The sequence below is a fragment of the Vulpes vulpes genome, chromosome 4 (genome assembly GCF_048418805.1).
Source record: "Vulpes vulpes isolate BD-2025 chromosome 4, VulVul3, whole genome shotgun sequence".
In the NCBI taxonomy this organism is placed as follows: domain Eukaryota; kingdom Metazoa; phylum Chordata; class Mammalia; order Carnivora; family Canidae; genus Vulpes; species Vulpes vulpes.
The window spans coordinates 87,011,050-87,035,653 of NC_132783.1; the positions used below are offsets into that span (position 1 = coordinate 87,011,050).

Here is a 24,604-nt window from a genome sequence, read left to right on the forward strand (position 1 = left end):
TGAGAAATACTAGCAAGGATGAGAAGTCCCAGAACACTACAGGTGTTCCCCACCATTCAAAGGCTCCCCAAAGGAAGTAGGAGGGACCAGATTTAACAACATCCTCCTCAAAACAGCTAAAAACTCAGAAGCAACACTGGCAACAAGAGTTTGCAGACACTGGAGCTCAGGCACAGCAGGACAGTGATCCCTGAGAGACAAATGAGAGGAGCCTATGATTGGACTCCTGGAGGGGGGTCTGGACTGCGACACAGAAAAGGGGGACCCAGGCAGAGCCCAGAGCCCTTGCCAAGTTGATGGGATGGGCCGGGATTCCACGGAGGCCGAAGCAGCTGGAATTCACAGGGCAAGGCATCAGATTGGAGAAAGCTGCCAAGACAGCACAGCAGAGATGAGCAGAGGGGCCTCCTTAAGTCTAAGTATTGATCAGCACAGGCCTGTGAGGAAACTGCCCAAGGTGGCGAAGAGAAACATCTTGAAGGGGCACACAGAACAGCCTGGAGCTCACACAGGGCTGGAAATAGGTCATGTCCAACCCGCCAGAATAGAAAACCTCAAAATTCATGAGGCACAGGCTATGGACTGAATCATGTCCCCCCGCCCCAACATTCCTGTGGTGAAGCGCTACCCCCTAGTGCCTCTGAATATGACTGTTTGGAGACAGGGTCTTTAATGAGGTAATTAAACCAAAATATAGTCCTTAGACGAGGCCCTAACCCAGTGTGGCCGGTGTCCTTTTTAAGAAAAAATTAGGATACAGGCCACACAGACAGGGGGATGATTATGTGAGGACACAGAGATAACATGGCCATCTGCAAGCCAAGGAAAGAGGCCTCAGAAAAAAAACCCTGCCAACACCTTGATTTCAGACTTCTAGCCTCCAGAACTGGGAGAAAATAAATTTCTGTCGGTAAGCCACTAGGCCTGTGGTGTTCTGTTACAGAAGCTCTAGCAAACTCATACAGGTACTCAGAATAGCATGCCTCTAGGGTGGGGAAAAAAATCAGCCCTACATTGAGGTAGCTCTGTTCCCACCTAATAAAGTTTAAAAGCAAGACCCCAAAGGGCCAGACTGTTTCCATGGAACTTAACCATGTCCCAGAACAAAGCTCAAGAATATTTATATTAGTACTAAAATATCTAGTACCTAAGAAGGTAAAATTTACTGTCTGGCATCCAATCAAAAATTACCAGGCATGTAAAGAAGCAGGAAAATATGATCCCTAATGAAAAGAATAATCAATCAAAAGACTCCCCACACAACCCTACAATCTTATCCATCATATCCGAAGGGTATGTCAAGACCTTGCCATAAGATCCGCTTGATCCTAGAAACACCTTCTAAGAGGACTCTCTAGTTCCTTACAAGAGACTTGTTCTCTTTTTCATTCCAGAGAGGGTTCACTCCAGGTGGAGAAGACAGAGAGAAAAAACAGAAACACTCACTTTTCCATTTTGCTTCTCTGTCTGCTAACAGTGTCACCTTTCCAGAGTAGTGATACTATCTGGTCGTGCTCACCTTCTAACTCTGAGGCTATTAGTTTACAAAGGTCTATGGCTATCTTTAGCTCTTTTTACCAGCTTCAGTTGATTCTCTGTTTCAGCCTTCCTGAACCTCTCTCGGTCAGCCCTAAGTCAGATGACTCTTCATTCCCCTTCACAAGGGCCTGTTACAATCAGAGTTTGTCAGTGGTCACTGCATATGAACACGCGCTCTTCTTTTGATGCCTTCCCCTTTCCTTCTTCATGTGGGGATTAATGATGTGATTATTTCATTAGTGAAGCACCCTCAAAATGCCATGGCTAGAGCCCTTTTTCCCTCTTGGGCTCTATTCCCTTTTACGATCCTCATATGAACAGTGGTCTAAAGCAATCTTGAGGAGCAAGAAATCCATAAACAGACCCAAGTCCCCCGGGGTTGTGATTCACGGTCATCCATCCTATGGGAGCAGGACAATCTGCGTTATGTCCAGAGCATGTTCTTCCTGCCGTAAGGAAACTTGATAGAACTGGCCAAGCCCTTGGGATGATGGATCCTCACGGATACCTCGCAATAGTCCACCTTAACTTCCTCCTTGTCACTGCCACCTCAAAGCTCATTCCTCATAGCCCAAAAGTTCCAGGTAATATTCCAGCTTTGGTCTCTTTCAGTTACTTCTGCATTCTTTCAATTAAGCAAACTATATTTACAGAGTACCTACCATGGGCCTGGCAGTACTTTCAAAGCCTACAATCCCTCGGGAACCCCACACCAACCCGGAGAGGTGGGACGGACAGGTATCAACACTTCCATTTCAGAGGGGTGGAAGCTGAGACCTCTAAACCGGATTAGTAACCTGCTGGGCCACACAGACAGCTACTGAAATGCAGAACCAGGAATGTGAACCCAGGACTTCCTGAGGCAAGCCCTTCATGGACATGTCTTATGCACTGCAATCACAGCGCTAGACCAGTCACAGCAAGGGGGAGTTGGAATGTCCCCTGCCCTCTCTGCCCAGCCAGCTGCAAGCCTCCTGAGAATTCCCCATTGTGGTCGCCCCTTTGCAACCCAGAGGAGCAGCGATTTCTCCCTCCCGGTTCAGTTACATCACAGAACCAATAAAATGACCCCTCCTCCAATAAAAATTTAAAAATTAAAAATTAAAAAATTAAAAAATATATCTACATATATAAAATTACATTTATCTACTCATATGTACATCACCTATCTTTCTTTGTGCATTACTAACAATCTATGTACTTGGTTATCTATCAGCCATTAAATCAATTCATTAACCAAAAAATTAATTAATTAATTAATTAATTAATTAATTAAAAATGACCCCTCCTCTAAACCTACAGCTGCCCTCACTGCCAAGGTCATCAGCTTCTGTCAGCCAGGCTTGAGGGTCCACCATGAACCCGGGCAGGGCACGAGGCCACTGTACATTGTGAGGCTCCACTCTATCTCATGAGCTACCTTCAAGAACACTCCATCAAGCCTGACTTGCACAGAAGCCCTGGCCCCTGTGAAAAGGCAGGCTGGAGAAGTGACCAGCCCTGGGGCCAGCACAGAGAGAGCTGGAATGCAATTTCCTCTCCCATCACTGCTGTGCTAGATGGAAAGTGGGTCAGAGCTGGTCAGCCCATTCATTTAATCCGAACTCCCCCTCTCCATTCAGCTTCTAGTCTTCAGAGCTTTCACTCCAAGGAAGTGCTATTTCCTCTGCAAAATAAACAAAATAAATTAAGCCTGTGCTCTTTGCTCTCTGGGCTTTTGTGTGACTGATGGTCTGAACAGAAACAATCTGCCATCCTCCTGGCATCTCAGAGACACCAAAACATTCAGCCACTGCTCCGGGGAGCACAAAACGGCTCCCACCACCTGCCACACACCCTGCTGAGAACAGGGGATGGCGAAGGAAGGGGCATTGACCCACCCATTCATGCACAAAGGTAAGAAGACACATGAGGCACAGCAGGGTCAGTCAGAAGAGTCGGAGACTGTCAGGGCGGGAGCTCTCATTTGGCTTCAGCCACATGAGACCATTTTTGTTTTTTTGTTTTTATTGGGGCGGGGGGGAGTCCTCATTCCCTCCCCAGGGCCTTTGCACTGGCTCTTGCTCCCACTTGCCAGGCCTTTTCTCTTGGAAAGCCGACTCCTCCTCCTTCACATCTCTGCTTAAACATATCCTCCTAGAAGAGGCCTTCCCCATCAAAAATAGCTCTCAGACTCAACCCTCGTTTCCCTGCTCTGTTGTCTTCTTGGCACTTATCATGGTCAGAAATTATCTTGTTTGTGTCTCTGTTCTCTTGTTTATTTTCTAAGTCTACCTCTACTTCCATGACAGCAGGGTCATCGCCTATCTTGATGGGCACTGTCTCCCCAGCACTTGGCAAAACGCCTGGCTCACGGTAGGTACAAGGTCCACATGTACTGAACAAGGGAGACCAAATGAAGGAGAACCAGGTTTTGTTCCCGGTGCGAGCTCTGCTTGCATCACACACGGTGTGGCGCACCTGGCCCAGGACCCAGGTCGGGGGCACGCCGGCCACGGCTGCAGGAGCAGGCTGCCTGGAGCCGTTTGGAGTGCCTGAGTAGGGAAGGCCGACCAGCTAGGGGAGCCACACAGCCAGTTCTGGAGAGGCAGACAGTGGACAGGGGATGTTCCTAACATACTCACATAACCAGGACGAGCAAAGGAAAACATCCATTTAGCAGAGAGGACCCCGGACCAAGAGCACACGTGTGTTCCTCTGCACCCACAGATTTCCCGTAAGACAAGGTGTACATTTATCAATTGTGCAGTCTGGGCCCTGGGCAACTGGACGATCTGAGGAAAGATACCAGCTCTCTTCCTAGAGAATGCGTACACATACGTGGAGACAAAATTGTGCCTGTGTTCACTCGAGGTGCTTGGGCTCCCTGGAGCTCACTCACAGCTCTCCCCTGAAGGCTCTGGTAGGGCCCCATGCCGGTCATTTGCCCTCAGACCCCATCCTGACTCCTCTTCTACAAACCACAGTGCCCCCACCCACCCTGCTCCCTTGCCCTCTGCCTCCTGACAGATCTGGCCAATGAGGAGAGGCAAAAGACCGTGTTTCCTCCTGGAAGAAGGAAGAAAGCAACCAGCACACGTCTACCCCACCCCCCCTGCTTTGGGTGGTGTCTCCACAGAGACTCTATCACCTCTGGGTCTCCAGCTGTCCCCAGAGACTCACTTGCTCTGTGGTGCTGCCCCACCCAGCAGGCCTTCCAAAGGTCCAGGATCCCCAGGTGTTGCTGGATCCTGAGCTCCAGGCAGCCAGCTCTCCCTGTCCCCCCAGCCCTAGGGATACTAGCAGCTTCCTGCTATGGCTCTTCTGGGGTCACCTCTCCATTCCGTGCTTAGCTTTTTATCCCCTCCAAGACCTCTATACCTCATTCCCCCTATAAACCCCTACTGCACTTGTTAGCAGGAGCCCTGGTTTCCTGAGTGGCCCCTGATGGCTCAGCCTCTCTCCAGCCTGAACATTCTGGGAGGCACAGAGCTTCTGGGCAAGGCGAGTCTGAGCTGAAGGCAAACCCCTAGGAAGTTCAAGAAGATCGAGGGAACTAGGAAAATCCACACTGTCTGCAAGTGCAATGCCTCCAGCCTCTCTAGGTCCACTGCAGGAAAAAAACCTAAAAAGGATAAGCCTCACAATCACCACTAATTCAACTGCTCACTGCCTTTTCGTGGACAAGGGAAACAAATGTGAGGCCCTCAGCAGCCATCCAGTAACGCATGTTCTTGCTCTGATCAGATGGCAGGCAGGGTGAGTTTCCCCAGCATCCCTGCTCAGGAGCTCACGCTAGCGGCTAAGTGCAACTTGCCAAAAGGACAGGAGGATGCAAAGACGTCTTCAAGGGACTGGCATCCCAGGCAGCTAGGAATGCCCATCCTAGCATCAAAGATGCCCACCATCCGGATTCCATCAGCCGTGAGCAAATATCCCTCCAGCCAGGGGCTGGGTGCAGCTGGGGCACGGCACCTTCGAATGGCACCTTACAGTCTCACTGTGCTCACTTTTTAAAAAAAGATTTTATTTGTTTATGGGAACACAAGCAGGGGGAAGGGCAGAGGGAGAGGGAGATACAGACTCCCCCCTGAGTGGGGAGCCGGATACAGATGTGGGGCTCAATCCCAGGACCAGGAGACCATGACCTGAGCTGAAGGCAGATCCCTAACCGACTGAGCCACCCAGGCGCCCCTCACTGGGCTCCCTTTTAATGAGTAGCCCTGTCTAGGAGCTCTCTTGCTCCTTCCAACCAGCCTGCAAGGCAGGTAGGGCAGACGCCAGGCCATGGACGCAGGCAGGATTATCCTCACCAAGGATGAGAACAGACAGGCTGAGTGGCTTGCCCAAGGCCACACAGCCACTCTGAGGCAGAGCTGGGCTCAAACTCCAGCCTGGACAGGGAATGAGTTCCACTACCCTCCCATCACTCATGCACACAAACCAACATGAACCTCAACACCCCCATGAAGTTGGGTGTCCCCCAGATGCAGACCCACAGCGGGGATGTCAGTGCAAACTCAATCACATGAAAGTACCAACATTCGACTATTTTTTGACCTTAAAAATGGCCATTTCAAATGGCTGGAATCAAGTGTTTATTCGGATGGCAATTCCAGGGAAGAATCAGTTGGAGAGTGGGGAAGGGGAGGAATTCAGCGCAGGGTTTGTTAACAGGAAGGACACTGCCAAAGACAACAGAGTCAGCAGGCCTGCTGGGGACCTCTGGGACCCAGGGCAGGCACCAGCCACATCTGGCTTCTGACATTAAATTACTTAAAATTAAAGATTCAGTTGCTCAGTCTTGTCACATCTCAAGAGCCCAGTAGCCACCTGTAATCAGTGGCTACCATGGTGGACAGCACGAGGCAGAGCTTCCATCATCACAGAAGGTTCTATGGGCAGCTCTGGCACAGAGCAGGTCTCCGAGCCGTGCCCTCCTGACGAGCCAGATGCCAGGGGTCTGTGGCTGGGGCCACTCCCGCGGGCTGACTCTGTGCGGGCTCACCTTGGCTCCGAGCAGGGGGAGGGCCCTGAGCCAGGAGCAGCGGCTCAGGGCAGGAATGAGAGGGCTGGGGGACCGGATGGGGTAATGGACGGCACCTGCTAACATCATCGATCCTCCCTGCACATAACTCCCGGCTCCGGTCTAAGCCTCTCGAGGGGCAGGCATGTTGACAGCTCCCTTCTGACACCACTGTGGCCCTAGAATCCTCTGGCCTGATGAGACACCATTCTGCCCCCGAACAACACACCGTGAAAAACACAACACAGGCCTCCCAAGTATTTATGACCTATGGCAGGCCTCTAGGACACAGGACACAGCACGTGGCAACGGTACAAACACGGACCAATAATCTAAATGAGGAAGACTTTATGGAGAAGTGTTGTTTTTTTAAGATTTTATTTATTTATTCATGAGAGACACAGAGAGAGAGAGAGAATGGCAGAGACACAGGCAGAGGGAGAAGCAGGCTCCCTGCAGGGAGCCCGATGTGGGACTCGATCCTGGGTCTCCAGGATCATGCTCTGGGCCAAAGGCAGGTGCTCAACCACTGAGCTTCCCTGGAGAAGCTCTTATGAGCAGCGCCCGCCTAATGACATGCAGGTGTTGTCTCCAAGAACTATCAAGAGCTTAAGAGATATGGTTGAGAGACTGAGTCTCCCCAAAGGCAGGGTGGTCCCTGGATGTCCACTTTACGGCAGTTTCCAAAGCACAGCTTTGACACATCACTACTCTGGACAAGAGCCTGGCGAGGTCAAGGTAGTACCCTGGAGGTCAGCACCAACATCCTCTCAGCCGATCCTCCCTCCCCAGGGTCCTCTCGCAGTGCCGCAGAGTGGCCAGCGCTGCAGCCCTCACATCGCATCTCCTACTTCTTAACTGCGTGGCCTGAGGCCTGGTATCTGATATCTCTGGGCTTGAGTGTCCTCATCCATAAAGAAGCACAATAATAACACCTTCCCGATAGGGCTGTTACGAGGATTAAATAAGTTCCTGTTTACTAAACACTTAGGAGAGGGGTGGCAAGTTTTTCCTGGAAAGGGCCAAAGAGTAAATATGTTAGGCTTTGCAGGCTAAATGGCTCAGATTGCCATTTGTGGCGTGACCCATTCAGCTGCAGGATTTACGGATTTCTGCAAGATAAGGAGATGATCTAGGGTCTGCATTTCACAGGTAGGGAAGCAAGGCCCAGAGACGCCAAGTGACTTTCTCCAGATCACACAGTAAGGATTGGAACGAGACAGTGGGTGCCCGGAATCTCAATTCGGTGTAGTCTCGGGCCTACCAACGCTGCAGTGGCGAGGGCAGGAGGGCGCAGATGTCTCGTTTCCAGGAGCCATTCTTCTAACCTGCATCATGGGCTGGCCTCGGCCACCCCTCCTCTAGAGGCTCCTCTTGCTCAGTTTCCCTCCGGACAGAGCACAGGAGAGGCCTGTCCCCCGCACCAGGCAAGTCTGGTGCACGTCTGGGTCTGTCATGTGCCCTGCACGGAACCAGACATACCCCGACCAAGGCGAAGTTAGGCCTTCTGTTTTCCTCCTCTCTCTTCACTACGAGCTCCGCCCAGTGGCTTCTGGGCAGAAGAAACATCCAAATATCCAGGACAAGACCAAACAGAGACAACGCACAGGGAACGTGTCCCTGGCCCATCCACTGCCCAGGGCGTCGGGGCGCTCCCACTGACCATGGGGCCCAACGGGCCACAGCCCACAGCACACTCACCGACACACGCACACATTCACACGTACGCCCACGTACATGTCACACAGATACTCACAGACACACAGAAACACACCCACTGCCACACAGGCCACATGCGCACGCACCAGGACATATGCTCACACGTTCATACACGTGGACACACACTGACACTGACACGGGACACCGTACACACGAGCACACAGGTCCCTAAACGAGGACGGGCAGACACGTGCATGCACTGATACGCACATGCACACACATTTCTGGATGCCTTTAGCTTTCACTCTTCCAGATGGACACAGCATGCCTTCCCAGGAAGCGGCCTAAGGTCCCTGAGGTCCCTCCCACTCGGAGCCCCAGGCAGCCTGCCTGGGGCCCCACACGGCTGTGCTCACCTTTCCTGGTGGAAGAACATGGGACACGCGGGACGTTGCACCTCCACAGGCCTTGGGGCCAGAGGCAGAGCCTGGCTCAGAAGGGCCAGCCGCTGCCCACGTCACCCTCGTGTGCAAGCGGCCCTCAGCAACCCGGAGCAGCCAGGCCAGCCCGGAAAGGAGCCAGCCTGCCCGCCCCGAGGCCTCTGCACAGCTTCGGCCACAGGTGGGAGACACGGGGCTGAGACGCAAAGCCAGTCATTTGCTAAGACTCGTCTGGGGCCAGAGTCAAAGGTCCCCCTAGGGTGGGGGGCGTGCGACAGAAACCACTGGCTGAAGTGGCCTTGGCAGCCTTCTCTGGTGTGAGGATTTTCCAGCTGAACTTTAGAAACAAAACCCATTTGGGGCCCCTGGGTGGCTCCATGGTTGAGCGCCTGCCTTCAGCTCAGGTCCTGATCCTCAGGTCCTGGGATGAGTCCCGCATCAGGCTCCCTGCAGGGAGCCTGCTCCTCCCTCTGCCTGTGTCTCTGCCTCTCTTTGTGTGTCTCATGAATAAATAAATAAATACAATTTAAAAAAAAAAAAAAAAAGCACTCTACCAGAGGGGGCAGCACAGGTCATGGCCCCCTCCCTGGCTTCCCTTCAGACCAGCAGCTTGCAAAACAGTGGCTCAGAGAGAGTCCCCAGCCCTGCCTGGCCTGGCACAATGTCCCTTTTTCGTGACCTCTCCCCAGCAGGGAGGTGAAGGGCTTAGGGGCTGGCCTGCCTCTTGGGACGGTCACACTGCACTTCTGAACCTGGCCTGTCGCTTGCTCTGGGCCCGTGGTACTGCCACACGGACCAAATGGGGTGGATAATGTCTCCATCCCGCACACGGAGGATCTAGCACCCGGGGAGAAAGCCTGACTCCGTGAGAGATGGGAACAAGGAGGGGACAGCCCAGGGAGGCCTGAGGAAGAACTGCTGGCGCCTCCCCAATGAGCGGAAAGAAGCCGCTCCGCCAGTGAAGTAATTGATGGAGAGCACTCTAAAAATACAAACGAGGTTAGCACTCAGGGTGGTTTCTTGCTCCAGAGGGAGTTAAGTCAGGCATCGAGTCTCCCTGGAACAGGGACTGTGAGCCTACGGCAAGCAGGGCCCTCTCAGAAACCAGCTGAGATGCGACGCTCACTTCAATCGCAGCACAAGATGCAGCCAAGGCCTTCACGGCGCAAGAGGAATAAAACTCAGGAATAAAAGGTAGGCGCACGCAAGTCGGTGAGGAGGCTACTGGACCGAGGCCTCCCTCCTCTTCCATCAGGATGCGAAGACCCCAGGCTCCCAGCTTCTTCATCAAGCCCCCTGCTGCTCCAGCGAGATCCCCAGACCTGCAGTATCAGCACCACCTGGGCCCTGGTCACAAATACTGAACCTCAGGCCCCATCCCGGACCTGATCTCCATTTTCACAAGATTCCCGGGAGACTCCCGAGCAGACCCAACTTTGAGAAGCACTGGATCGGAGTCAATACCCCTGAGTTCTACTGCCTTCGAATTGCTGCGTGACTTTCTGAGAACCACTTGACCTCTCTGTGTGCTGGAGTTTCCTCATTTGGACTATTGGGCCAGTGAACCTGGTTTATCTCTCAGAGGTTCCAGGAGGTTCAAGTCAGACCCACCAACTGCAAGCCCTTGGAGAAGGAGGAGGGTCTCCATAAAGAAATGATTCCATTCCCACCAGGTTATGCCCCTCTCCCTCTTCTTGATGTTGCTAGTGCACAGAGAGAAAGGTGGAGAGATGATCCCTGGAGTACACACTGAGGCCAGGAAGATGGTCTCTTAATTCCATTTTAAATCTAACGGTTCTTGGGACGCCTCGGTGGCTCAGTGGTTGAGCGTCTGCCTTTGGCTCAGGGCATGATCCCGGGGTCCTGGGATTGAGTCCTGCATCAGGCCCCCCCCACAGGGAGTCTGCTTCTCCCTCTGCCTATGTCTCTGTCTCTCTCTGTGTCTCTTGTGAATAAATAAATAAAATCTTTTAAAAAATAAAAAATAAACCTTATGGTTCTTAACTCCCAAAAAACCCAAAAAAGTTAAAAAAAAAAAAAAAAAGAGAGAGAAGATACTGTTTCTTGCTAATGGGGGGCGGGGGGGGGCAGCAAATCTGAGGCATGCTAAGTAAGCCAGAGTATTGCATCTAGAAATCCCAGGTCTGGCACTGTCCACTGCCTTAAGGCAATTCAGTTATCATACCGGAACTCCCATTTGAGACCGGAGACCTCTTCGGCTCAAAGAGGTTAAGTGAGTGGGTCAGAGCCACACAACCAATGGCAGGCTGGGCCAAAATCCAGAACCTGGCGCCCTGCCTTCCAAGGCAAATTCTCTTCAGGGCTTCAGGGCACCCAGGCCCTTGAGAGCCAACTCAGACTGGTACACAGACAGAGAGGAAGGGGGAAGCCATTCTAACATTGGTCTGAGTTGCACAGGATTGAAGAGATAAATCTGTCACGAGAGGAAATTACATCACAGAGCTTAAACAGAAATTTTCTAAATTATTGCTTATCTTGTTTCATCAAAGTCATCGTTTCCCTCCATGAGCTCCGGGGGCTGCGATGGCCAAGCACCTGTCTTCTGCACAGGACTGTGGTTGCGTGTGGGGTGGGGAAACAAAGAGATATGGCCCGAATTCTAAACCAAAAGCAGTGGAGGGACTGAAGTACACCCAAAATGGAATACACGCACACGCCAGTAGTTTGGATGGTCAGCTCTGAGAAGGCTGGGCCTGGGTGCCCCAGGGCTCCCACCTCTGGCCCAGTCACAGTCTCTGATGAGGCTGGGAGACCCCAGCAGAAGCCCCACTCCTTGCCCACCGCTGGCTTCCGAGAGCAGCAAGAGGAAACAGCTTGGCCTTCCAGGCTCCAGGAAGGGCCCCCGGGCTGGAGATGCAGCTAAGTGGTATGGTAGCTCCTGACCCAGGGACACCGGGCAGTCTGCAGGAAAGAAAGGGGTCCTGGCTGAGCCTTCTGTTCTCCGGCACCTCCTGTCTCTGGAGCCTCCTGGATCTTCTCAGGTCTTAGAATCCATCACGGTAGCAAAGAAATACTTGGCAGTTGGGGTTGGGGGAGCCCAAGTTTGAATTTGGGCTCCGCTACTTACTAGCTGTGCACACCCTGAACTTCAGCTTTCTCGTGTGTAAAATGGGGATAATAACAGAATTAGCTTCGGAGGGCTATAGGGAAGATTATATAAGATACCCTATACAAAGCATCCTATTAGCATCTGGCAAACACTAGGCGTCTAATAAATGTTGGCACCAGGATCCCTGGGTGGCGCAGCGGTTTGGCGCCTGCCTTTGGCCCAGGGCGCGATCCTGGAGACCCGGGATCGAATCCCACGTCGGGCTCCCGATGCATGGAGCCTGCTTCTCCCTCTGCCTGTGTCTCTGCCTTTCTCTCTATCTCTCTGTGACTATCATAAATAAATAAAAATTTAAAAAAAAATTTTTTTTTTAAAAATAAAAAAAATAAATAAATGTTGGCACCATCCTTCAGTACAAAATAAACAAAACTGCTCAAGGACGGGCCCTTCCAGGGAACAAGCTCTTCCCTTATATATAATACTAAGAGTGAGCCAGACTCCTCCCCGCCCCAACCCGCCGCCCCGGTCCCCAGCTCCATCTCTCAGCCACCACACAACTAGAGGGAGCACTGCCCACATTGTGGCCTTGGCCCTGCCTCCGTCTGTGGAGATGTCCAAGGGATACCGGGAGGGAAAGGACAGACCCGCATCCACCCTGGCAGGGAATGGGACCACCCCCAGAAAGTGGTCCTGGCAGCGGCTCAGCTGGCAGGAGATGAGAAGTCCAGCAAAGGCACACCCTTGGCAGGAACATCCAGAGCGCACCACAGCTACTGAAGGTGGAGGCAAAGACCAGCTGCGTGGCTCGGGGTGAGCCACCCGTCCCTGGCTCGGAGCTCCCTGCCCCTTGGAAGCCTGGCTGCCTGTGTCTTGCACGCCATACTCCTAGCACGGCTCCTTGCACAGCCCTCCTCTGCCTTCCCCTGCCCCCTTCAACTAGACAGTAGGGACCCCACGGGCAGGAGACTGATGGGTGTGGCTGTGGTCCCCTTGAACCGAGTGCAGTGAGAGAGCCCAGGTCTGTGTCAGCTGATGGCCGGCAGAGATGTCGGGACAAAACACCTAGCTACATGAACCTGCTTCTTCAGCTCCAAAGGAAGACTCTCCCAACCACCTACCGCCCTCACCCATTCAACTAACAAGCATTGGGACGTACTGTAAGCCACTAAGACACTGTGCAGGGCCTGGGAGCACGATGGTGAAAGAAGCAGATGGGATCCCTGTCCTCAAAGAGTTTATCCTCCGGTGAGACACACACACACATTATTTATATCACGTATGTGTTAAGTTGTGATAACTTCCAAGAAAGGAGTCACTACACTTTCCAATCCATCACTGAAAATTTCAATAGTCAGAGAAAGAGTAACGCATGAGACAGGCTGAATGTAGCCCTGACAAGAAAGTAAGGGGTCAGAGAGGGACGAGAAAGGAAAGACCACCAGCAAATAACCCCTGGGTGTGCGCACGTTATGTCACATGGAACGATGATGCTCACAGGAGGCGAATTATCACCTTTGATTTGGAAGCTCTCATCAATGGTACTTAAGGAAGGAAGGAAAGAAGGAGGGAGGGAAGAGAGACAAATAATGGGAAGGGAAGGAAGGGGAAGAGAAGGGAAATAGACACCTATGCCGGGAACACGCAGCTGGAAGAACACAGAGCCTGTCCCAAGCTCTCAGGGTGACCTCTAGGCCACGCTGGGAAGGACGCCGTGGTACACAGCTATTGCCACCTCACTCCGACACGCATCATCACCTCCCATAGCTCTTGGCCTTATATCTCCATCTGTGAAAACTAATCACACGTTGCAGAGGCCATGGCTCCGCATCAGATCAAACAACCACTCCTCTTTCCGGATTGTGTTCCCTCATGATGGAACGGGGCTCTGACGCGCGGCGGTCTGCAACCATGTCAGCTGAGCAGCATTCCATGGATGTGACGCTGGGCGATCAGAAGACCCCAAGGGCTTCTGGGTGCCACTGGGGACAATCTGATAGGGTTCCAGACACTGCAATTTCATTTAGCTTAATTTCTAGCCATAGAATCAGGTGACGGAGCTCTCAGTCACAGCATCGAAGTTGTGGGGATACGTGGATCTGCCGAGACTCATAAAGGTCATCTTCTACTTACAACACCTCCATTTGAGATAGGGAAGGTAAGCTTGACACAAATGACCTTCCCAAGGTCACTGCTGCTTCCTGGAGAGTCCAGAACCCTGTTGCCAGACTTGGGAGGAAGCAGAGCACGGTGATCCAAGACGAGAGACTGGGGAGCTCCAAAGTTTCAGAAAGGTTACCCCGAAGAGCCAGGGAGGAGCTGGGGACCACTAGGCGAGTCTACATTCACCCAGGACCCCAAATTAGACCTCAAAATGATGAGGTTACTTACACATCCACAGAGATGCACCCACAGGATGGGAAACAGATACCACTGCCCATCGACTTTACACTTCTGTCCAGTTACCGGATCTCATCCCTGGCAACACAGTAAGAATTAACATTAGGTTTACAGAGGAACTAATTGTCCTCCGCATAGCATGGCCATGTTGTATTTGGCTTTTTTTCTTTTTAAAAGAGCTCCTTTATGGGACACCTGGGTGGCTCAGTAGTTGAACGTCTGCCTTCAGCTCAGGGTGTGACCCCAAGGTCCCAGGATCGAGTCCCACATCGGGCTCCCTGCGTGGAGCCTGCTTCTCCCTCTGCCTGTGTCTCTGCCTCTCTCATGAATAAATAAATAAAATCTTTTTTACAAAATCTAAAAATAAAAAAATAACAGAGCTCCTTTATTTGATTCATGTAAACATTTCAAATAGACCACAACTGCATAACCTTGCTTTGGCATTTCTCCAACATTTTTTCAATATGTACAGAACCAAGGGATTCTTGGAGTCAGACTACCTGACTTTGAATCCTGTAGCTGTGCAACCTCAGCCAAGTTATCTAGTCTCTCTGTGCCTGTAATGGGCTGAATTATATCCCTCCCTCCCTCAAAAAAAAAAAATTGTGTCCCATTCCTAACCCCCAGTACCTCAGAATGTGACTGTATGTGGAGCTAAGGCCTTTAAAGAGGTGATTACATTAAAATGAGGCCTTAAGTTGGGCTCCAACCCCATATTACCTGGGGTCCTTACAAGAAGAGGACACAGAGAGATACTGAGGGAAGACGATGAGAAGATGCTGGGAGAAGATGGCCATCTACAGGCTAAGGCCCTCACAGCCTACAGAAGGAATCAATCCTGTCTGATCTTGGACTTGAAGCCTCAAGAACAACAGAAAACCTCTGTTGTTTAAGCCCCCCATCCCATCCATACCCCGCAGTGTGTGGTCCTTGTTATGACACGTCAGCAGGCTTGGCTTTCCTCATCAGGAAACTGCAGAGAGCAATAGTCCCTTCCTCACACCATTGTGTCGAGCTCTCCGTTCCTCACACTTGGAAGTGCCCAATAAATGTTTCTCACACCTCTTACTACTAACAAGTAGCCTTAAGGCAACCTGGTCTTAGCAAACCGATTAGCCTCCTCTTCTGTGTGAACAAAGGGGCTTACAATGAATGCACAGAGCACTAAACTCTGCAGGCAAGTCCTGACTCTTCACGGCCCCCCAAGTACCTCACAGCAAACCAGTCTGAATTCCTGGACCTGCACTCAGGCCGCTTCTGTCCCTCCCTGCCTGTCCATCTCCACCTTCCTCCCACCCAAGGCCCAAGTAGGAAGCTTGGTGGTTCTCCTCCAGTTTATCAACGTCAGACCAACGCAGGATGCAGCTCCAGAAAATGGCAGTGACAGAAAAACCCTTACAGGCCATCCGAATCCCCACAGCATGGGATTCAGAGGCCTCCTTTTTGGCTCATTGGAGACGGAGGATTCCCGGCCACAATGGTCTAACCTACTTGGAGATGAGCCGGAGAGCTGACAGGGCGCTGGACAGCGCTCTGGGCCGCCCAAGGGTCACGCGGCCTGTAGGAGGCAGCCTGAGACCTGCCCCTGGTTCTCCCTTCTTCCCACAAAGGGCCCCTGAACGTAACGGCCGCCAGAGGGGGCTCCTGAGGGCCTAGGCCGAGTTAACCTGAAGGTGGTAGGAAACTTCCCAAGGGTGTATGAACCCACCTAAAGCTGAATGAGGCCAATGAAGGAAGGGGCGGGAAGCCCTTTAGAAATCAATAAGGCTTCCAGAGGGATCCCCCAAGCACCCAGAATCTTGGCAAGGCTGTGAAAACTCCAGCACTCTGCTGCCTCAGCAAGGAGCAAGACATCCAGTGACTGTGCGGCTTCCAAACGTGCATGGCATTGGTGCTTAAAATTAAGGTCATTTAAAAACCCAGAAACCAAAGCCCTTCTGACTCTGTAGGGAATTTTAATTTGTTGATGAATTTTCCTGCTGATGATTGGGGGGGAAAGATAGCAATTCACAATGGATCTGAGGCCAAAAATAGGGCCACATAAGCCAGGAAGTCATTGATAGCTTCCCAGTCTTTCTTCAACTGCATCAAGAACAAGCTGTCCCAGGATGCAGATCTTTCTTTCTCTTTCTCTCTCTCTTTTTTTTCCATTTTAATCAGCTAATAGGAGATGAAGACCTAAAAATGCTGCCAAAATTCTTTAATCTCATCAGTCACGGTGAGCAAGGAAGCAAAGGTTGGCTGCCCACTTGTGCCTCTGGCTCTCGGCTCTCTGAGTCTCTTCTGGAAAGGCACGGGATTTGGGGGCTGGGGCAGAAACTCCAGGAGCCATCTTCTCCACCAGGCGCCAACTGCTTAGAGGGAACCGGGAAAGAGAAGCCAGTGGGATTCTCTGTCGCCGGTGCCAGTTCTGGAAAGAACTTAGAAATGGAAATCTACTCATTTATCCCACAAATGATCCCACCCTGCACTATGCCATGGCTACACTGAAGACAAAGACGGACCCAGCCCCTGCCCTCATGGGGTTTATGGTCCAGCAGCAAGGATTCAGACTGAGCACACCAAGGGGGTGATGCTGCAGTCTTCTGTCATTCAAGTCCCTCCCTAGACACTACAAAGGCAAGACATGGGGTAGGAAACCCCAGGTGGAGTGTCCACCCGAGGTAGGGTGAGTCAGGAGATGAGCTTCCCCCAAGGAACATAGACCCAAGGCCACACCAGCTTCTCCTGAGCACCCAGAGCAGCCGAAAGAGCTTGGTCAGCACGTGAGGCCTCTGGGCAGGGACTCCCCTCAGGAAGAAAGCCAGTGCTCACAGAGGATGCTCTGTGGTGAGGACAAAAAAGAAAAATCTAATTCCCGAGCCTTATTTTTAGTTGCCAGCCAGGCAGAAGAGTAGAAATAAGCCACTTGACTATAATCCTGATGAGAGTGAACAGGTAATTTCATCATTCTTAAAAGCCTGCCCACAGAATCGACCATCTTGTGGGGTCTAACCTGGGAAATTCTCATCTTGTTTCAAGCGATGAGGGTGTCTCTAAGAGAGCCACTGAAAGTGATCTTCCTGGGAAGTGCAATTTCTAGGCGTTTGTTTGTCCCAAAACCTGGGCTCTTCTGTTGGGTTCCTTTAGGTACGAGCACAAGTATGCCACCTAACGCGGGGAGCAGGAGCAACGTGGGGCGGGGACTGGGCACAAGGGTGGCCCTGTCCACAGAGGAATGCCCCTTTGTCCAAAGAATAAATACACACGCTCACTCACACATACACACATACGAACACACACACACACACACACACACACACATACACTGTATTCTTGTCTTTAATAGAAAACACAGAATTTTTAAAGGAAACAAAAAAATTGGTGTTTGGACAATTAGGCCAGTCCTACTATAACAGCTCCAATGAAATACCTTCTAAAGTCTGGTTTGCCCACCTCAGAAAACTAACATTTCCTTTTGTTCTGCAGTTAGTGTTGGGCCCTACAATATCAACATCTGTGCAGGCAGAGGCAGCTTTGTGGAGAGCGTTGGGGCTGGTGGGGTTTTTTGCAGGTGTCACCCCATTTCATCCTCCAAACAGCAAGGGAGGCAGACAGAATCTGAAGATGAGGGAAGTGGGGAAATTTGCTCGAGGTGTCACAAAAGGTAGGTCAGCCACAGAGCTGAGCCTTGGGTGCACACAGTCCACTCGGTGTGACCCTGAAGGTGTGCCCAGTATGAGCCAGGGTGCACGGCCCTACACAAGGTGCTCCCCAAGCTCTCCCTGTCAGGAGCACCCACAGTGGGGCAGAAAGGACCCTCCATTCTCAGGCCTGGCAGGGTGAGGTAGGCAAACCAGTGGTGCCCAAATGCTGGTTTCCCAGAAGGACCACTCACCCAGATGCTCTGGTTTCTCCTCCCATCCCGTGGCCTGATCTGGGTCTCCAGAAGGGGCCTAGTGCTGCTCCCCACATGGGCAGACCCCCTCTATCAATACTCAGCCTCCACCTTTCTCCTGGCCAAACCAAGAGCACAGGTGTCCGTTGAGTGATTTCTTTTTAGAAGACCTCTTAGAAGTGGTCTCTTTTCCCTAAAATTTCTCAACAAAGACCAGTTGACTACAACTGGCCAAGTTTCATCTGGACCCAGAATTACAGCAGCCCACATGAGGCGGGCAATGGGGAAAGTACTGGACCCCAGAACTGAATATACACATTCCCTAAAAAACAGGGTTGAACTACATCCTGAGAGGAACTGCTTGGAGCATAAGCTGGGGCCTTTAGCCTGGAGCCAGGAAGGCCAACAAGGCCATTGGCCCCGTATTCAAGACCTCTGAGGAGCTGACAAATGGTTAGACACATTCTGTCCATCCCCGAGGGTGGACGAATCCAGCAGACAGATAACTGAGAAAGGAGAAAGCTGCTTCTAACTTTCCTAGGATAGGATGGGTCCCTTGGAGAGAAAGGGTTTCCCTGGCACTGGAGGCAATCAAGAGAGGTGGGATGGTCCCTCAGTGAGAACACTGGGGCAGTGACACAAGCGACAGGTGGAAGGATGGGCTGACGGGGCCTTTCAAGTTTTTTTAACTTTGAGTCTCCAGTTGAACAGAATGGCTTCAAAGCCCCCGGAGATCTGGTCACCTGCCTGCAGGGATCTCCTCTGGGCCTAAAAATAAGATTCCCAGAGTCTGATCCAAATTAGATTCCTAAAAAATGTGTCGCTGAAGCTATAAATATGTCTCTTTGAGGGCCAGTTGATATGATTTTAATCAGGTATGCTCCCTAGAAGAACTGTCTGCTCCCTCTGCTCCCTCTTAGGCCCCAAACGTGTTCTGAGTTGGCTTGGTCCTCCCACCCCCACTCCAAGCAAATCCACGGAGCAGCCACCATGGGATGAATGTGGCAGTGGCCACAGGCAGCCCCTTCTGCTTCCCCGTCTTTAACATTCTCAGGACATCCCTTCCATTCTGGAATCTCTCCTGATCATTCACCAAGGCTCCCGAAAGAAGATAGGGTTGGGAACGCAAATGCCCACACGGGCCAGACAAACAGCAAAGGGTGTAAATCAGAGACAAGGTGACTTGGGAGAGGGGGTGCTAGGGATGGACGGGTCCCCCCCCCCCAAATCCATATGTTGAAGTGCTAGTTGCCAGCACCTGAGAATGAGACTGTGTTTGGAGACAGGCTCTTCAAAGAGGGGATTAGCTAAGATGAGGTCCTTAGGGTGGGCCCTAAGCCTATCCAGTGGGTGGTCTTTTAAAAAAGAGAAGAGGACACAGACCCACATGGAAAAGACCACATGAAGACCCAGGGAGATGATGGCCAAGGGGAGAGGCCTCAGAAGAAAGCAACCCCAAGGACATCGTGACCTCAGACTTCCAGCTTCCAGAACTGCGGGACAGTAAATGTGTCATCTAGCCACATAGTCCGGGGTATTTGTTGCTGTAGACCAAGCTGAAAAATACAGGGAGGGTGGGGTATTGTCCTGAGGCTTTAAATTCTTCCCCCCCCCCCCCCCCCCCCGCCCCTGGGCTCAAAGATCAGCCAAATACAATGGAACCCTGGACCTCGCTTTCAGCAGTACAAGACTCTGATGGAATTCCAGGGAAAGGAAGGCAATGAGGTGTGGGAGAAAGGGCACTGCGATTCTGGTTGGGAGGGCTGGTCATCCCCAGGCTATCTGAACAAGCTACGTGTGCAGCCTTGACTACTCCATCATCTCAGCCCCCATTCCAGCATCAACTACCTAAAACAGTTGAACCTAATGCCATCTAAGATCCCTCTGGCACTAACAGCCTCTCCTTTACAGTCCTAAGGCTCAAGCACCACCCCCAGTAAGGGGCAGCTTTGGGACCCAAGCCCAGATGGGGAGCGAGGCAACTGCCAGAGCAGCACACAGAGGTGGGGGTGCTGTGGCAGGGCGGCGGGGCTGATCCTTGGAGCTAGAAGCTTCAGTTCCTGTCCCGCCCCATCTCCTTCCTCCATTTACCCGTTGCATGGCCTTGAGCATCCACCCTCCACCCACCTCCCATCTGTGAACAACTCGAGCGTATGTGCTAGGGACCAGTAACACATCCTGCCACACCAAGCATGCTCGCTGCCACTAGCGGAGAAGACGGAAGGACAGACACCCGGGGGGTTCTCAGGACTGATATCCACTTCCAGCCCTCCCACAAGGCGACTCCCCAGCAAGGCAGAGTGAGTCTTTGGCAAGAGCCGGAGCCGAAGTACCCACCTACCTTCTCCCCACCACCACCCTGGGTGCCAAATTACTGCAGGGCCCTAGAGACGCTTTCTGATTGCAGCCCTGTGTGGGTTGAGACAGTAAAGCAACTGCACTGCGCCTCTTCCAAAAGATCCATGGAAGGTCAGAGTGACAGTGTAGAGATCCCTGTGCTTTGCACTTGCCACAGAGCTTCACCAATACCATCTCCCAAGTAGGAGTATTCCCATTTTACAGATGAAGAAACCAAGGCTCCGGGAGGTTAAGCAAGACAGTGTGGAAGCGAGGAAAGAAACACACGGTATGGGCCCTTACCTTGACCTTGAGTGAAGTTATTTAATATCCTATTATCAAATTACGTGCCAACAAAGTCAAGCAGCTAGCCGTGGCAGCATCACTACGTGATCCGGGGGCTCTGAACACCCCATTACCACATTTCAGAGATTCAAATAATCCCAGAATTGAAAGGGCCCTGGGCAATCACAGCTCTGATCCCCTTGGTATACAGGCAAAGGAAACTGAGATTCATGGAGTGTCTTGCCCGGGGTCCCACAGGGAGGCTCTGGCCAGGTGAGGATCAGAGCCCAGGGGCTCCTCCTTAGACCACCCTGCCCTATCCCATTTCCCTTGAAAGTATTCCTCTCTAAAAACAAACACGCCACAGAAAGAAGTTCTTCCGGGACATTGGGTTGTAGAGAGAAGTTTCCATCCCTACTCGCCAAATCTGTATCCTTCCTCCAGGCTGCACACTGCTGGCCCTCCTGCAGTGACTTTGAGCAGGAGAGCAAATGTGTCAAGTGCTCCTCTCACAGGATAAGGCTGCTGGGAGCAGCTCACAGGACTGGAATTAGAAATTCTAATTATTAGAGCTCTCTGAATGCGCCAAAGGACAACTTATAATTAGCACATGTCAAAAGGCCATCCCCAAAGGGGACACATTATAAATCAGAAAACAAAGATGGTCCGGAGAGGGATTGGGGAGCTAGGCTACTTGGCCTCCCGCCTCTCCCTACAGCCCTAAATCCAATCTACTTCCCACCCTCCAAGTCCCGCTTTCTCCTTAGTGCCGGCCTCTCTCCTGCTGCCTCAGCCTGAGCCCGGGGGCCTGGGGGCGCCAGCTCCCCAGGCCCTCTGCCCTTTGCAGCAGAGGTATTGCCACCCTCCTGGAAGGCCTGTTGCTCAGGGATCCCTCTATTCGGGACCCCTGGTCTTGAGCTGGTTAGCGGCTTGTGGCTCCTGCTGTCAGAGCCGCAAATAAGGGTTTAACGACTAGCCTCTTGGTGGGAAAGAAAGCCCCAGTGGAGTGATAATGTCATTACCTGCTGCACAGGTGCGGTTGTGCAAGGGCGGCCTCGCAGTCAGAGCTGCTCCTGTGATGACAGCTCATGGCTCTCCCCTACCTGGAGTGGGCAAGGCCAGCGTGGAAGGGAGGGGACATGCTTCTTACTGGAAGGCAGGAAAGAAGGTAGAAAGGGAAGAAGGGAGGGAAGAAATGGGTCTTCTGCTGCCCTATATGCCATAAAAATCTACTAATCACTTCCTGTGTTAGTCACGATACTGGAGATTGTGAGGAAAAGTCATCAAAGACGCAGCAATAAGACATGACCCTGCCCTAGAGGAATTCATGTTAGTGCAAACTCAAAAGGTTAAAATATTTTTTAAAGATTTTATTTATTTATTCATGAGAGATAGAGAGAGAGAGAGAGAGAGAGAGAGAGAGAGGCAGAGATACAGGCAGAGGGAGAAGCAGTCTCCTTGCAGGGACCCCGATGTGGGACTAGATCCTGGGACCCCAGGATCACGACCTCAGCCAAAGGCAGACACTCAACTACTGAGCCACCCAGGTGCCCCCAAAAGGTTAAATTTTTTTTTGTTAATGTTTAAAAGGAATACCAAAGACACCTGGTTTCTGGGAAAAACTCCTAGCTGTGTGACTTGCCCTGTGCAGGTCATTTCTCTTCCTTCAGCCTTTATCATCTGTTCCACGGAGATAATACCAACCTTGCTCATCCCACAGGTGTTGCTATGGAGAACACACGATAAAACACAGCGACAAGTCCTTCGGGAAGTGCCTACAGCATAACTCGTTATCATAACACGAACCAATCTTCATGCTGGTGGCCAATAATAAAAAGGGTATCTGCGCTTTCCCATATTCCCTGGTTTTACTCAAGATGGCCCCCAGTTCCTTGGACAAATGTCACTGGAGTATAGAGAAGCAATTTATCAGGCCACCATGTATCTGTGCTTACTGGGGAACCCTCCAGATGTTGATTTATTTTCCCACACAGCGTTGCCCATAGGAGAAAGAATGAATCTATGCCTGGGGATGACAAGGATGTTTTACTCCAGGAGCAATGGGCCCCATTTGTTTGCGAGAGGCAGCTTGGAGCATGGCGTTAAGAAGGATTCTGAACCTGCATCTTGGCTCAGCTGGAAAAAATATCCTGATAGATTAAGGATGTCTGTCATGAGTAAGGGATAAGAGGTGGCACTTCGTCATCTATGACTTAGACAGATGATGCTCCCTCCCACTCACGCCCCTCATGACATGCCTTTATAGTCGTACCCCCACTTGCTGGAGAGTTAGCTGAGTAGCAGTCAGTTCTGTGAACCTGCTTCCTTCTGTGTGAATTGTCAAAATTAAGTTCTTTGAGCCAACAAAGCTAAAAGCATGACCCCAGCAAGAAACTGCAATCCTTAATAAATTAGCTGGTCTTCAGTCTCAAATGTGCTGGCTTGTCACAATCCCATTGTGTATAAACTGAGAACAAAGCCTCATAAATGTGAATGCCATTATCCGGGGTCTGTGGGACTTGGGCATGCACACTCATCCAGCTAGACTAGAATGCCCTGCAGGTACCAGATGTCCTGTGGCCTTTCTTTCTATGGCCATCTTTTTAAAGTCTTTGCAGTGTTCTGCCTTTAACACTTCTCAGAACAATACTTTCTCTGAATTTATCACAACGGGTTTAATGGGGTAGGAACCCCTCCCACTTACCCTGCTTGTGTTTCAAAGGGGAACCTCTCTGGCCATATGGGCATCTGGGGAAGAGTCTTCCTTCCTTGGTTGCTCTGCTCACAGTTTTACAGAACTCGATGATGTCTGCGCTAATTCCCAACAGAGTTGGGCTGCAGTCAAGCCCTGAACAACCATGCAAAAGAAGAGCTGGGCAAATGGACACGTGATCATGACCAAGAGGGGAAGAGAAGAGGCTATGTCCAGGCCCGACAGCAGCATCTGTAGACCAGGAATGCTCCAAACACCTAGAGTCTCAGTGAGTCCTCAGGAAAGAGGGACCCTTGCGTGATCTTCCATTTACAGTTAGAACCACAGACTGTTGGAGGCAAGAAGCAACTTCGAACCCATCTAGTGACTACAGACGTGGAAACTGAGGCCCACAACAACTAACCTGCCCAATGTGCTAGGATAAGCCAGGGACAGTGGCTGTAGAAACAATATCACAAAACCGTGCATGTTCTCAAGTAATTCAGAAATGCATGTGTTTGTGATTTCAGGTGGTTTCCTCTTAAGTCGTCCCATGTCATTCTCAATATCCAACAGTATGCCTAAAAGCCTTTTCCTTCTTAGGGCTAAGAGCACATTTCTTGCATATGGGAGGTATTCAAGGTTTTTTAAATAAATGAACAAGTGGGGAACATACATAATTCTGAAGAACGATATTCAGGGCAACTCCATTTATAATAGAAAAAAAAGATGAAACTAAAGGAAAATCTAAGGAAAAGGGGTGAGATCTATATCATGAGATGAGTCATTTAAAAATATGTTTATGGAGTCTCAATACATGTGGAAATACTGATAATATGATGATGCTAAAGAAAAAAACAGAACACGAAATTATACATACACCGTGATGTCAGCACTGTAAAGGAAAAAAAAGTATGGCAATACTGTCGAAAGGAAATAAAGCAAAACGTGAATGGTGGTAATGTTTCTGATGGGATTACAGGTGATTTCATTTCTGCTTCTTTGCAAATATCTTACAATGTGTCCAAAGGACTTTCATAAGCAGTGGAAGGGGACTAAGAAATAGAAAAGAATGTCCAGAGGTATTACTCATCCGCATTGGAGTTTGGAAAGGAACAGAATTTATCTCTTTTCATGTAAATAAGTTCATGAAGCAGAAAGACACAGAGGCTGGCCAAGGAGGCAAGCTCCCTGCCCCCCACCCCTGCCTAGAGGTCACCCCCCACCCTAGACATGTGTGTCACTAAGCAGATGCTGTCTTAGGATGTGTCCTGAACTGCCACCCACGGTCTTATCTCTGAGG

The 24,604-nt window shown here is 51.1% G+C and overlaps 1 protein-coding gene across 32 annotated transcripts in view; it reads right to left on the minus strand.

The window, feature by feature from the left end:
- KCNMA1 (potassium calcium-activated channel subfamily M alpha 1) overlaps window positions 1-24,604 on the minus strand; it is a 717,848-nt gene that overhangs the window by 544,957 nt on the left and 148,287 nt on the right. The window lies entirely within an intron of this gene.